The sequence below is a fragment of the Schistocerca gregaria genome, chromosome 1 (assembly GCF_023897955.1).
Source record: "Schistocerca gregaria isolate iqSchGreg1 chromosome 1, iqSchGreg1.2, whole genome shotgun sequence".
Lineage (NCBI taxonomy): Eukaryota > Metazoa > Arthropoda > Insecta > Orthoptera > Acrididae > Schistocerca > Schistocerca gregaria.
This window is the reverse complement of record NC_064920.1, coordinates 148,588,209-148,601,684: the sequence shown is the minus strand read 5'-3', so window position 1 is coordinate 148,601,684 and position 13,476 is coordinate 148,588,209. Positions and strand designations below refer to the sequence as shown.

Below are 13,476 nucleotides of genomic sequence, written 5' to 3'. Positions count from 1 at the left end.
AGAGGCAGGGCGCTCGCTGTCCATGGCGAGGCAGTAGCCGCCAGCCGATCTCATTGCGAGCGGTGAGTTGTGGACCGGACTGTCCCGTATAAACGATACGCCGCGCGCGGCAGTAAATTTTCCCCGCAGCAGTTCCACAAAATGGCTGCGAATTCAATTTGCTGTTTGATTGTGCGGCAGCTGGTCGCGCTCCTTGCGTTTTCCCGCCACAGTTCTTATCGATCACATTGCAGCAGGGGCGCTATCAATTCACGTAGCTAGAGATTATACGCCTACACATATTTTGCGACTGGGAAACGCACTATTCAAAGATTTAAAAAGAAAAGGTAGGAGACTTAGAAGCTTTCGTAAATTACGAGACACGTTTCGTTCGTACAGTATACAGATTATGCATTGTACATCGTCATAATTACTGGATCAAATAGCTTTGAGCAGATTTTATTACGCAACAATTCCAATACCACTATAACTTCCTCTATATGCAAAGTAGCCCTAAGTTATGCATTTCGGTGGTTATACCTTGGGTGTTATCGTGGGCAGTGGCTCCAAACATTTCTGATTAAAGACATCATATTTGCGCCAGTGACTATAACACTTTCTTTATTTCACGATTGCAATTTCGGCCTTAGGCCATTATCAAGTGAGGATGTTATGGCTATTAGGCCATGTCAACCTAAAATGAGCTGACACATTTATATGTCGTTGTCATTACTATTAAATACATTGGTGATGCTGTTACATAGTGCGAGCACTGTAACGACATACAAATCTGTCAGCTCATTTTAGGTTGACATGGCCTAATAGACATAACATCTTCACTTGATAATGGCAGAAGGCCGAGACTGCAATCGTGAAATAAAGGAAGTGTTATTAAAGTCACCGGCGTAAATGTGATGTCTTTTATAAAGTTGTAGATGGCTGTGGATCCCAGGTATAAAAAGTTAATCAAACGTTTCTGAGGTCGTTACCCTTTGACCATAGACGACGTCATGTTAACAAGAACTCTTCTGACAGATGGTAAAGCTGTCAAGTTCATATCTTTCATTATGAAATTATGCTATATATTGTGTATTAAAGCGGTTATGTTATAGAGTTTGTTACCCCAGTTAAAAGTGAATGTGCTCCACCTGATGTATTTAAGCCGCGCGGGATTAGCCGTGCGGTCTAGGAGCTGCAGTCATGGACTGGCGTAGGTTCGAGTCCTCCCTCGGGCATGGGTGTGTGTGTGTGTTTGTCCTCAGGATAATTTAGGTTAAGTAGTGTGTAAGCTTAGGGACTGATTGACCTTAGCAGTGAAGTCCCATACGATTTCACACACATTTTTTAAATGTATTTAACAGCTGCCGGCCGCGGTGGTCTCGCAGTTCTAGGCGCGCAGTCCGGAACCGTGCGACTGCTACGGTCGCAGGTTCGAATCCTGCCTCGGGCATGGATGTGTGTGATGTCCTTAGGTTAGTTAGGTTTAAGTAGTTCTAAGTTCTAGGGGACTAATGACCACAGCAGTTGAGTCCCATAGTGCTCAGAGCCATTTGAACCATTTGAACCATTTAACAGCTGCGTGCGTCGCTGATACAGTTAAGGTTTCTATTAAAGTATTCTTAGTGTTGCATGGGGTATGGTGTAATAAGGAACTAGTGACATTGACTTCATACCGTAAGAATTAATATATTTCACATTATTTGAGAACTGAACAGAAATCTACGTCTTCCCTCTGTCGTGTACGTGGAAAGAAAAACAGTACAAAATCGATTAAGCATCTGACAGGAGTTTTTACAAACATAATGAAATCAACGTTCTTCATGTTTTCTCGCTAACTCCACAGGGTTGATTGCTGTAGGTATACGGCGTTTTAATCTGTGACGTAAACTACTTGCGCGAATGCTTGGGCCAAAATAGAGAGAAAAAATAAAAACAATATACTCTTACGGGTAAACCAGTAGACAAGGTGGTCGGAAATTCCCGTTACAAACTTCTAGGACTTGTAGTGAGGAGTGGGTACATAATATTTTGAATAGGGACCCATGTTCAGAAGCGTACCATTTCCGTGCTACAACCATTTGAAAACGGTTGCTAATGCAACCGTTTTTACAAGTTGTTCACTGGGCTTGATCCAGTAAATCACAGCTCCACTCATTAATAGACAATGAGACTGCTCGTGTACTTGTTGTACGGGTTCTCATCAATGTGATGCACTTACGCCTCTTCCAGTTCGGGCGTGTGGAGCATCCCTGGAGGTCCACAGTCACGCCTGCTGCTGGTGAAGATACCCTTTCTCGAAACCGCTGAATGATTGTGGCGAAAAGAGTACGCGATGTAGTCTGACGTTGTGGAGAACTATCTTGATAGAGGCGACGAACAGCTAATCCATTGCCGTGTGCTTCCCCGTTCAGGAAGTTCACGTCGGTGTTTTCTGCAAACTTGTACTCAAACATGTTGCTCCAGCACTTCTAGACTTGTGAATGAGGCTCAACTAGGACAGTGAGGTAGGACAGGATGTCAAATGACATAAGCCGATCTGACGTAAGCACCCATCAGTATGACTATCCTGTTGCAAACACGTTTCCGGACTTGTGTTCTTATTCAAAATATTACGTACTCACTCCCCTCTGCAAGTCCTAGAAGTTTGTTACGGAAATTTCCGACCACCCTGTGTGTTCAAATGCATAAACGAATTCTCCAACGTGATTGAAAAATGCGAACACCACGCGCGCAATGGCCGCTGGAAGAGCGAGTCGCTCATACTTGATAGCGGTGCAATGAGCAGTATATTTAGGAAGGGATGATCCTCATATCAGCCAGCGCTACGGACCCTGCGCCTGCAGACAGCTGTGACACGCACCCCTGTATGTGCGCCCGCCAATCGCGCTGAAGTGCCAGCTCATTGGCTCAAAGTAACTGCGGGAAGCGGTCCGCGCAAAGCCGTTACCTGAAAGGGAATCATCGTTCTGTGTGTGGATATGGGTAGTGGTCCAGAAGTTTTTTCCATCTGTGTGTGGATACGGGTAGTGGGCCAGAATTTTTTTTCCATCGGCTTTCGTCTGATAACTAGCGCAGCCACGCTGACAGTGCAGTAGTTTAGCCATCGCCCACGCATTGCCGGTAATCTCCAGAGACCTGCTGGATAAAACTACCAGTGCGTCATTGTCGAACGTGAAGCAGAGACTGACAGAATAAAAACGTTCTGAAATTATTTCGTACTACACGTCTGTCAGCTCCTGCTTACAGTCTTGTTTATCAAAAAAAAAATTGTTATTAAGTACTATAAATAATTCATGCTTGTACTGGGTATAATAACATCAGCATATGTTAGACGTTAAGATTATAAAAGAATCTACATCTCACATATCGTTATAGTTCCATCAATACAATGTCGTCGAAGGCGAAGCATAAATCATACAATATCGGTACTTAGTTGATGTTTACATAGTTCCGCACAGTCAGCGCGTACACAACTTTTCCACTAGAGCACAACAGCGCAGGCGCAGCGCTCGTCCGTCTACGCACTATGAGGTGGCACTGCCTTAGAGACGGACCAAATTCTGCTTCCACTGATCCGCGTATTGATATGTAACGCAGCCAATGAGATTTCTCCTAACGTAGAACCTTTTCTCCTCGCGGATCACACTCGCACTGTGATACCTGAATGCGCGAGGTATTATAACAAGTGTACAGACATCCAATGACTCAGTCAGCATTAGTGTGCATTTGTATGCACCAGTCTGTACCAGTCTGCATTAGTCTGTACCAGTCTATAGTCAAGTTTCAGTCTGCACCTAAGAACATTATCATATTCCTGTACATAGACATGAAGGTAAATGAGTAGACACTTTTTCAAGTATCAGAGATATGTAAGAATAAGATTAACATACCAAGACCAAAGGAACTTCAGATTGTCAATTGTAAACAGCATCCAGAATCAAGTTAAGTATTGTCTATGCTTTTTGTTATGTTAATAAATGTGTGCGAAAATTTATCAAGTTGTGTTGAAAGTTGGTCTCTGTCAATCTGCTACTCTAAACGTGCAAGTGGCGTTCCTATCGTCTGACCTAACGGCAGAAGATAAACACGCCACGATAAGACCACGAGACATATCGCTGACACTCGCGTACTTCGTTAGAGCGACAAGTCAAATAATCTGATGTTGTGTGTACCGAAGGTCTTACAGTACGCACACCACATTAGTATTTCTGAGAGGAACGATATCACAGTCTAACAGCACAGCGAGATTTTATTACGTCGACAGTACTAGGAGCCAACGGCCATCTCGAAGTGGTAACATCGGTTCCCGTCAGATCACTAAAGTCAGGTACAGGCGAGCTTGGCTAGCACTTGGATGGGTGACTGTCCGGTCTGTCGAGCGCTGTTGGCAACCGGGGAGCACCCAGCCCTTGTGAGGCAAACTGAGGAGCTATTTGAACAATGAGAAGTAGCGCATCCGGCCACGAAAACTGACAAAGGCCGAGAGAGAGATGTGCTGACCACATACCCCTCCATATCAGCATCCAGTGATGCCTATATTCTGAGGATGACACGGCGGTCGGTCAGTACCGTTGGGTCTTCCGAGGCCTATTCGGACAGAGACTGTACTAAGAAAAAATGATCTGAGACAAAAATGCTATAACTCGGGTCATGTTTGTCATCGTGATGGGGAGCATTAAAGTGCGTTCTGGCAAGGTAGGTACGATCGATGTATCACAAGACAGGAGCACACACCGTTTCCTGAGAAGAGGAAAAACAGAGCTATGACCAAGCAAAGTGTTTCATAAGTTTGCTGACCAAGTTCGTTGTAACACACTCCTTAAAAAGCGGATGTCTAATATCTCTTCAGAATAATACGTATGTAAGCACTGGACTGCCAGAAAAGAAGAACAGACCTCTATGGGAGTAGTCCTCGTGCAATTGGAGCCTACAACCATTACATCAATCCGGTAAGGGTCTCTGACTGTTGATGACATTTCGTATTTTGTCATAATACACCATAGCAATCCTACATACGTTATGTACATCATGAATTATAAGTGACTCTAAGACTAATCGCAACTACCACCATAGTGACCCTTTGTGTATTGGAACCGTGACACGTCTGAAAATACGATGTTATCTATGAGCATAAGACAGCTGTTTCCAGTATTGATTTTATAGGAAGTAAGGGAACACACGAAATGATTTTAAACCACGCAGTAGAATTCCACCATTACTTACGCTGCCAGCATAGCTACTTTGTGTTATCAACACCCATGTAAAAACTATAGGCAACAGCTGAAACTTCGTTATTTAAATGCGTGTGTCTGTACTTAAATTGCAGAATGACTGAGAAGGTGAAACTTCGGCGTTATTTGATTCTGAAACAGATGAGTAAAACAGAACGTACTGAGCCTACTTTCTCTTCACTTTTTTTTTAGCCGGACGATGTGGCCGAGCGGTTCTAGGTGCGTCAGTCTGGAACCACGCGACCGCTACGGACGCAGGTTCGAATCTTGTCTCGGGCATGGTTCAAATGGCTCTGAGCACTATGGGACTCAACTGCTGTGGTCATCAGTCCCCCAGAACTTAGAACTACTTAAACCTAACTAACCTAAGGACATCACACACATCCATGCCCGAGGCAGGATTCGAACCTGCGACCGTAGCAGTCGCACGGTTCCGGACTGAGCGCCTAGAACTGCGAGACCACTGCGGCCGGCGCCTCGGGCATGGATGTGTGTGATGTCCTTAGGTTAGTTAGGTTTCAGTAGTTCTAAGTTCTAGGGGACTGATGACCTCTGATGTTAAGTCCCATAGTGCTCAGAGCCATTTGAACTATTTTTTTTTAACTTTTTCTTATCATGTCAACACTGCCCCACAATATTCTGGCGCAACCCAGTCTGACTGCTCAAAAAAAGGATAACCTGACTTCAAACAATTAATTCAAAAGAACGGCAGTGACTGAAAAGAAATCTTTACAATAACCTCTAAATTTCATTAAGCACTTACCTCACAAAAATCTTTATTACGCGAAGTACTGCAATTCAGCGAGCGTCAATACTGCCAGCTAAATTAAAGATTCTAACTACTATAGCCACTAACTACTAATAGGCATATGGTTAGCAAAGGAAAGGTTTCGTTGCAGACCAAGTAATGTGTTTTTTACTTTAATAACGTGACATGCAGTGTAAAGGTGTACAATCATGAATAATTTTCAATCTCCACGTCAGATACTACCACATCGTTAGCTTACGCTAATACTTCAGACCTCTACCCTCCATCAATGCTAACATCTCATATTTAACATCCATCACTGCTAGCTGTTCACCACTGTACTTCCATCACTGCTGGCGACTAACTTCCAACTGCTCAACGTTACTGTCGGTTAACTTCCAGCAACGAGCCCAACCAGCCTCAGAGTCTCTTACAAAGAAAGCGCAGTCAGGGATCCAATGCAAAGCGCTACACGGCGCTTTCAACACAGAAGCAGCCCACTCACACAGCATGTTTTTTGTATAAACCATTACAGGTCCTGATTTTCTTTCTTTAAGGAGAGTATGAAGGTATTGAATTGTCACTGCCAAATAACTCTTTAAAACTACAGTCGTCCATAACATGTAGACAGCCAGCTAAAAAGCGTCGTCTGTGAGTAGTTACTGCATATTAACGTCGAACATAGGAGTCGGTCACATTATTGTGACTGGATCATGTGTTGCCGGCCAGAGTGGCCGAAGGGTTCTAGGCGCTACAGTCTGCAACCGCGCGACCGCTGCGGTCGCAGATTCGAATCCTGCCTCGGGCATGCATGTGTGTGATGTCCTTAGGTTAGTTCGATTTCAGTAGTTCTAAGTTCTAGGGAACTGATGACCACTGCAGTTAAGTCCCATAGTGCTCAGAACCATTTGAACCATTTTTTTGGATCATGTGTTAACCACTCGGTGGAAATGAATGCACTTTGCCAGAGGTTTTCCAACCGTGCAGAGGAAGCAGGGTGTCATATGTGTGCCAGCGTGACTATAGTGCGAAATGCAGCTGCCTCCACAAAACGGGCCGGCCGCGGTGGCCGCGCGGTTCTAGGCACTTCAGTCGGGAACCGCGTGACCTCTACGGTCGCAGATTCGAATCGCCTCGGGCATGGATGTGTGTGATGTGCCTAAGTTAGTTAGGTTTACGTAGGGGACTGATGACCTCAGATGTTGAGTCCCATAGTGCTCACAGCCATTTGAAATCCACAACACGGGGCAGCTGAAGGAAAGGGGAAAAGATAGTGTGTGTCAATCAGCGAGCGGTTACGGTGCATTCTGGTGGTGTCTTCCATTACAACGTGACGTTTCAACATTTGTAGGACTGCACGTGGGGAATGCACGTACGGAAACTGGAAGAAGGACGAAATGTGACGAGTGTAGCTCAGGAGCTTCCTAGTGCTCATAGCATTGTTTCACGTGTATGGAGAGCGTTCCGAACCACAGCTGTCCAAAGCAGATGAGGTGATCCACCAAGGTCAACCACGGCAGCAGACGATCTCTGAATTGAGCAACAGGCAAGAAATGAACTACGTCAAATAGCGAACACAACTGGCGGGTCTGCAAGGGCGGCAATCGTACCTTCGACAGTGGTAGGGTAACTGCCTATTGGGGGTAGACTCTTTGCCCGATCACTAGTATGTCGAATTCCATTGACACCCCTAAATAGCAGGCATCGTTTACGATGGAGTCGATGGTTAGGCACTGGACAAAAGAGGAGGAGGCCACATGCTCTTGTCTGATGAGAACGGGTTCACTGTTCTTATATGGCGAGATGTGGGAAAACTAAAAACACACAGCAAAATTATCGAACAAGATCGTTTTCGTGGTCCATGTTGTGGCCTCATAGTCAAGGGAAGGCAGGATTCGTTTACGGTTGTGGACCGGGCCGTGATCAGTTACCATTGGTTGCCTTTTACAATTAAAAGCACTCCGTCTTCAGGCCACGAGTGGCCTACCGGGGCCATCCGACTTCCGTGTCCTCTTCCGAGGAGGATGCGGATAGGAGGGGCGTGGGGTCAGCACACCGCTCTCCCGGTCGTTATGATGGTATTCTTGACCGAAGCCGCTACTATTCGGTTGAGTAGCTCCTCAATGGGCATCACGACGCTGAGCGCACCCCGAAAAATGGCAACAGCGCATGGCGGCTGGATGGTCACCCATCCACGTGCCGGCCACACCCGACAGCGCTTAACTTCGGTGATCTCACGGGAACCGGTGTATCCACTGCGGCAAGGCCGTTGCCCGCCTTTCACACTTACACACATTTATTTTTAAAATCGTAATTCCAGACTCAACAATAAATAAAAAATTCCATACGTTATTAATGAAGGAATAAACAACTGTGTAAGTAACAGTTTTTTCAGTGCATTACAAAGTAGGAAATCACCATAAAATACAGATATAGATAATGTTACAAATTTAAAAAAAAAAGTAGCCACTGTGATCTCAGCTGAAGTCCTAACACGCCCAGAATGCCAACAAATTAAGAATGTTTAAGATCTCTCTGCAATTACAACTTACAAGTACTAAAATATTAGAAGGTAAGTGGCCACAAACACAGTAGAAGGTATAAGACACCAGGAATGGCAGTAAATAAGGTTTTAAGGCTTACTGCTGAAATACAAATATCGATTTTTTTTTTCAAAGCAAATGACCACAATCAAGGATGAAGGCCTTACACGCTAGGAACGGCAATTATATAAAAAGTTTAGAAACCTGCGGTAAAACAGCAAATACAAGCCAAGGTTAATTGAAAGAAACAAGCAACTGACCACCAAACGGGTGAAAGATGATGGTAACCTTGTAACACAACCATTACACTGCTAGATTTATTCCAGAAGGCAACCGGAACTATTAACAAGACATACATAACCTTTAATGTAGGCATTACAAGGTATGGTAATAAATAATACAATAATAGAACACAAGGACCAGTCACAGACGGTGCTCCAGGAGTCGACCTCTGAGAAGGTCCAGTAGCAAACACTTTCGCGAGCGATGAGGTAGGCAGCCAACAGCTGCTTACACTTCGCAATGTGGTATGTCAGACTGGTGGCAGTCTAACGAATGACTAATGATAATCTTGCTGAAGCTACCTGACGTCCAATAAGCCAAATGCAAGTATGGAACAACACGCCAAAGCCGGAACCGGCGGACTGCACTACGCACCGAGAATACTGTGCTTAGAGCGCCAGGAACGATAAAGGATTCACCAGAGTAGAAGAATCACAAACGGCCTACAATCAAGAAAGCTGTCAAAACTGCACGCCTTACCAGACAGCAGCGGCAAGGCGAGGAACCGTACACTGCCGTTACATACACTAATTTGCAGGGAAGATAACTGAAGTGATAGTGACCACCAAGCAGGAAAAATACCACTGGTTGGGCTTAAAAAATTGTAAGAAGCTGAACACAGTAAGTAATAATAAGAATTGAAGGAAAGCTAATCAGATCCGCCTTCCTCAAGCACTACACTCGCTGCTCGGACCTCGGCGACACTATGAGCAGCAACACCAACCCAAGTCACTGGAGAATCGAGAGATGTCACAATGGTGGTGGTTTCTGTACTTGAGTTGAACTGCACTCACCTTAAAGCTTGCTGGACTCGGTTTACGACGAGGCCGTGCACCCTCGTGACCACGGCCCTTCCATCCGGCAGTCCACGCGGGCGGCCGCAGTGTGTTCACGCACTGCGCGAACCTGGCTCCTCCTCAGTCCACAAACGAACTGCCACAACACGCGACACGGAAAATCAACAACGTCGCCCCAAAGATAGGGCAACAGTTACTAGATATCGAAAACCACCGCCGCTGCCACTAGCGGACAGGCAACGCTTGCGAAACGGGCGGCGCCAGTCAAGACGAGAAGAAGACGAACAATTGCAACCATGCCAACTAAAGGATACGGTCTGTCCTCCAACAGAAGGTGGAAACCTACAAATAGCACCAACGCGAGTCGCAGCACAGCTCACATCTGTTACGCTGTGCTAAGGCATTAGGTTGCATGTGCATCGTGATACCCACATCTTTGAACACAGGAAACCGACCAGCCAACATTATTGCGACACAGTAGCCCTTCTCCATGCGTGTCTTTTCAAGGGAGCATTTGTGCCTGGGTTCATTTTTTGTGGATTTCAGTGCGCGACCGAATCGAAAAGTGCTGTTGGAGGAGCTCTTAGAACGATATGATACTCGGTGAATGTACTGGATTATCTGTTCCCCTCCGATTTACATCTCATTAGGCATGTGTAGTGAGTTGGGGAGACGTGGTGCAGCATATCCTCATGTACCAAGCACCATCTAGCAGTGCCAACAGCTCTGCTGGAGGAATGGAATGGTTTACCGCAGTAATTTCTTACCAGACCTGTGGCCAACATTGCAGAGCGTGTATCGCCCTGTTAATATGCGTTAGTATTCGTAAAAGTGTAGTACAGACACTGTACTGTCTCATAGTACGGCAGTATAACAACCAAACAAACCTGGTTTCAATATCTTAAACTTGGCTGCGATTCAGCAACTGTACAGATTCGAAGAAGTTCAAAAAAATCAGCCACCCAGTTGTAACTAACTTACCTAAACTTCGTTTGAACAGGCCAAGAAGGCCCAAAGCTACTGAGCGACCGCCGTGCCATCCTCAGACTACAGACGTCACTGGATGCGGGTATGGAGTGGCATGTGGTCAGCACACCGCTCTCCCGACCGTATGTCAGCTGACGAGACCGGAGCCGCTACTTCTCAATCAAGTAGCTCCTCAGTCTGCCTCACAAGGGCTGAGTGCACCCCGCTTGCCAACACCGCTCGGCAGACTGGATGGTCACCCATCCAAGTGCTAGCCCAGCCCGACAGCGCTTAACTTCGGTGATCTGACGGGAACCGGTGCTACCACTGCGGCAAGGCTGTTGGGACCCAGTTGTCAATAAGAGGTTTATTTAGTCCTTGACCTAGGTTTCGATATTTCTGGAAATATCTTGTGCAGATGGAGTGGGGCCTAAAAATGTATATACATATATAACATAATTTTGTTTTATATGTTAAAAACAGCTTGTAAGCATTTGTGCACATTTTTAGAGCCCACTCCTATTGCAGAAGATATTTTTAGAAATATCTAAATCTAGGTCAAGTGCTAAATAAATCTGTGCATTGGAACTAGTTGGCTGACTTCTTAAACTACTACAAATTGCTTTTTACTAACGATGTTTATTCACTGTAGTGGCAAAAAGCCATCGGGTACATATCATGATGGCCCCGTCACATGATCTTCTGTGATTGAACACTGTGTCATGTGTGCCTTGACTTGGATGATACAGAGTCATGATGTGTTGCGGCCAGTAACTACGATCAGCATGAATATTGCTGCGATCAACATGAGTGTTGCTACTTAGTACACTAAAAAAGTATATTTAGTGGCGTATATTTATTAAAGTATCACTCCAGATGTCAAAATGAGAGATACTGCTTCCAAGCTCGACAACAATACGGAAGAACAAAATAGTGCTACCATACGATTATCAAACCAATATGGATTGCTTTGATACAGTTTTAAGTAGAATCATGAAATGTGGTTTGATAAAATCTTACGCATACTCTAGACTTTGGTTCTCAGAACAGGGCTTGTGCACCATCTTAGTAGTAGTAAAGGGCTAAGAATACATTCTCTTTTTATACGAGGACGTACCTAGACCACTATTTTCAGTAAACTATTTCCTAAATAATTAAAAATTTTAGAGAGAGAGACATAATATTCAACACTTGTCTACATTTGATGGATGATTCTTATCAAAAGTACGTGTTAACTCTTATAAAATCTTATACTCTTTCGGTCATATCTGGAGACCAGAGTGAAGGAGAGTGCATTGCCACCATGTTTATGTCACATGACACAGTTGCCAGGGTGAGTCCTCTGGGTGACCTTGATCAATGTGCGGTGATTCCCAGGAGTACAGGAATTGGGGAAAATAAGGAGCCAAGTGTGTAGGCAGACACCGGATATGTATATGACACCAGATGTGATAAGATCGTTATCTGTCCATGAACGCAAACTGTATTCCTACTACACTCCTGGAAATGGAAAAAAGAACACATTGACACCGGTGTGTCAGACCCACCATACTTGCTCCGGACACTGCGAGAGGGCTGTACAAGCAATAATCACACGCACGGCACAGCGGACACACCTGGAACCGCGGTGTTGGCCGTCGAATGGCGCTAGCTGCGCAGCATTTGTGCACCGCCGCCGTCAGTGTCAGCCAGTTTGCCGTGGCATACGGAGCTCCATCGCAGTCTTTAACACTGGTAGCAGGCCGCGACAGCGTGCACGTGAACCGTATGTGCAGTTGACGGACTTTGAGCGAGGGCGTATAGTGGGCATGCGGGAGGCCGGGTGGACGTACCGCCGAATTGCTCAACACGTGGGGCGTGAGGTCTCCACAGTACATCGATGTTGTCGCCAGTGGTCGGCGGAAGGTGCACGTGCCCGTCGACCTGGGACCGGACCGCAGCGTCGCACGGATGCACGCCAAGACTGTAGGATCCTACGCAGTGCCGTAGGGGACCGCACCGCCACTTCTCAGCAAATTAGGGACACTGTTGCTCCTGGCGTATCGGCGAGGACCATTCGCAACCGTCTCCATGAAGCTGGGCTACGGTCCCGCACACCGTTAGGCCGTCTTCCGCTCACGCCCCAACATCGTGGAGCCCGCCTCCAGTGGTGTCGCGACAGGCGTGAATGGAGGGACAAATGGAGACGTGTCGTCTTCAGCGATGAGAGTCGCTTCTGCCTTGGTGCCAATGATGGTCGTATGCGTGTTTGGCGCCGTGCATGTGAGCGCCACAATCAGGACTGCATACGACCGTGGCACACAGGGCCAACACCCGGCATCATGGTGTGGGGAGCGATCTCGTACACTGGCCGTACACCTCTGGTGATCGTCGAGGGGACACTGAATAGTGCACGGTACATCCAAACCGTCATCCAACCCATCGTTCTACCATCCCTAGACCGCCAAGGGAACTTGCTGTTCCAACAGGACAATGCACGTCCGCATGTATCCCGTGCCACCCAACGTGCTCTAGAAGGTGTAAGTGAACTACCCTGGCCAGCAAGATCTCCGGATCTGTCCCCCATTGAGCATGTTTGGGACAGGATGAAGCGTCGTCTCACGCGGTCTGCACGTCCAGCACGAACGCTGGTCCAACTGAGGCGCCAGGTGGAAATGGCATGGCAAGCCGTTCCACAGGACTACATCCAGCATCTCTATGATCGTCTCCATGGGAGAATAGCAGCCTGCATTGCTGCGAAAGGTGGATATACACTGTACTAGTGCCGACATTGTGCATGCTCTGTTTCCTGTGTCTATGTGCCTGTGGTTCTGTCAGTGTGATCATGTGATGTACCTGACCCCAGGAATGTGTCAATAAAGTTTCCCCTTCCTGGGACAATGAATTCACGGTGTTCTTCTTTCAATTTCCAGGAGTGTAGTATATTATTC

At 46.2% G+C, this 13,476-nt stretch overlaps 1 pseudogene; it reads right to left on the bottom strand.

Moving 5' to 3' along the window:
• Positions 1-10,774: 10,774 nt before the first annotated feature.
• On the bottom strand, positions 10,775-10,892 carry LOC126290649 (5S ribosomal RNA; annotated as a pseudogene).
• Between the last annotated feature and the right edge of the window lie 2,584 nt (positions 10,893-13,476).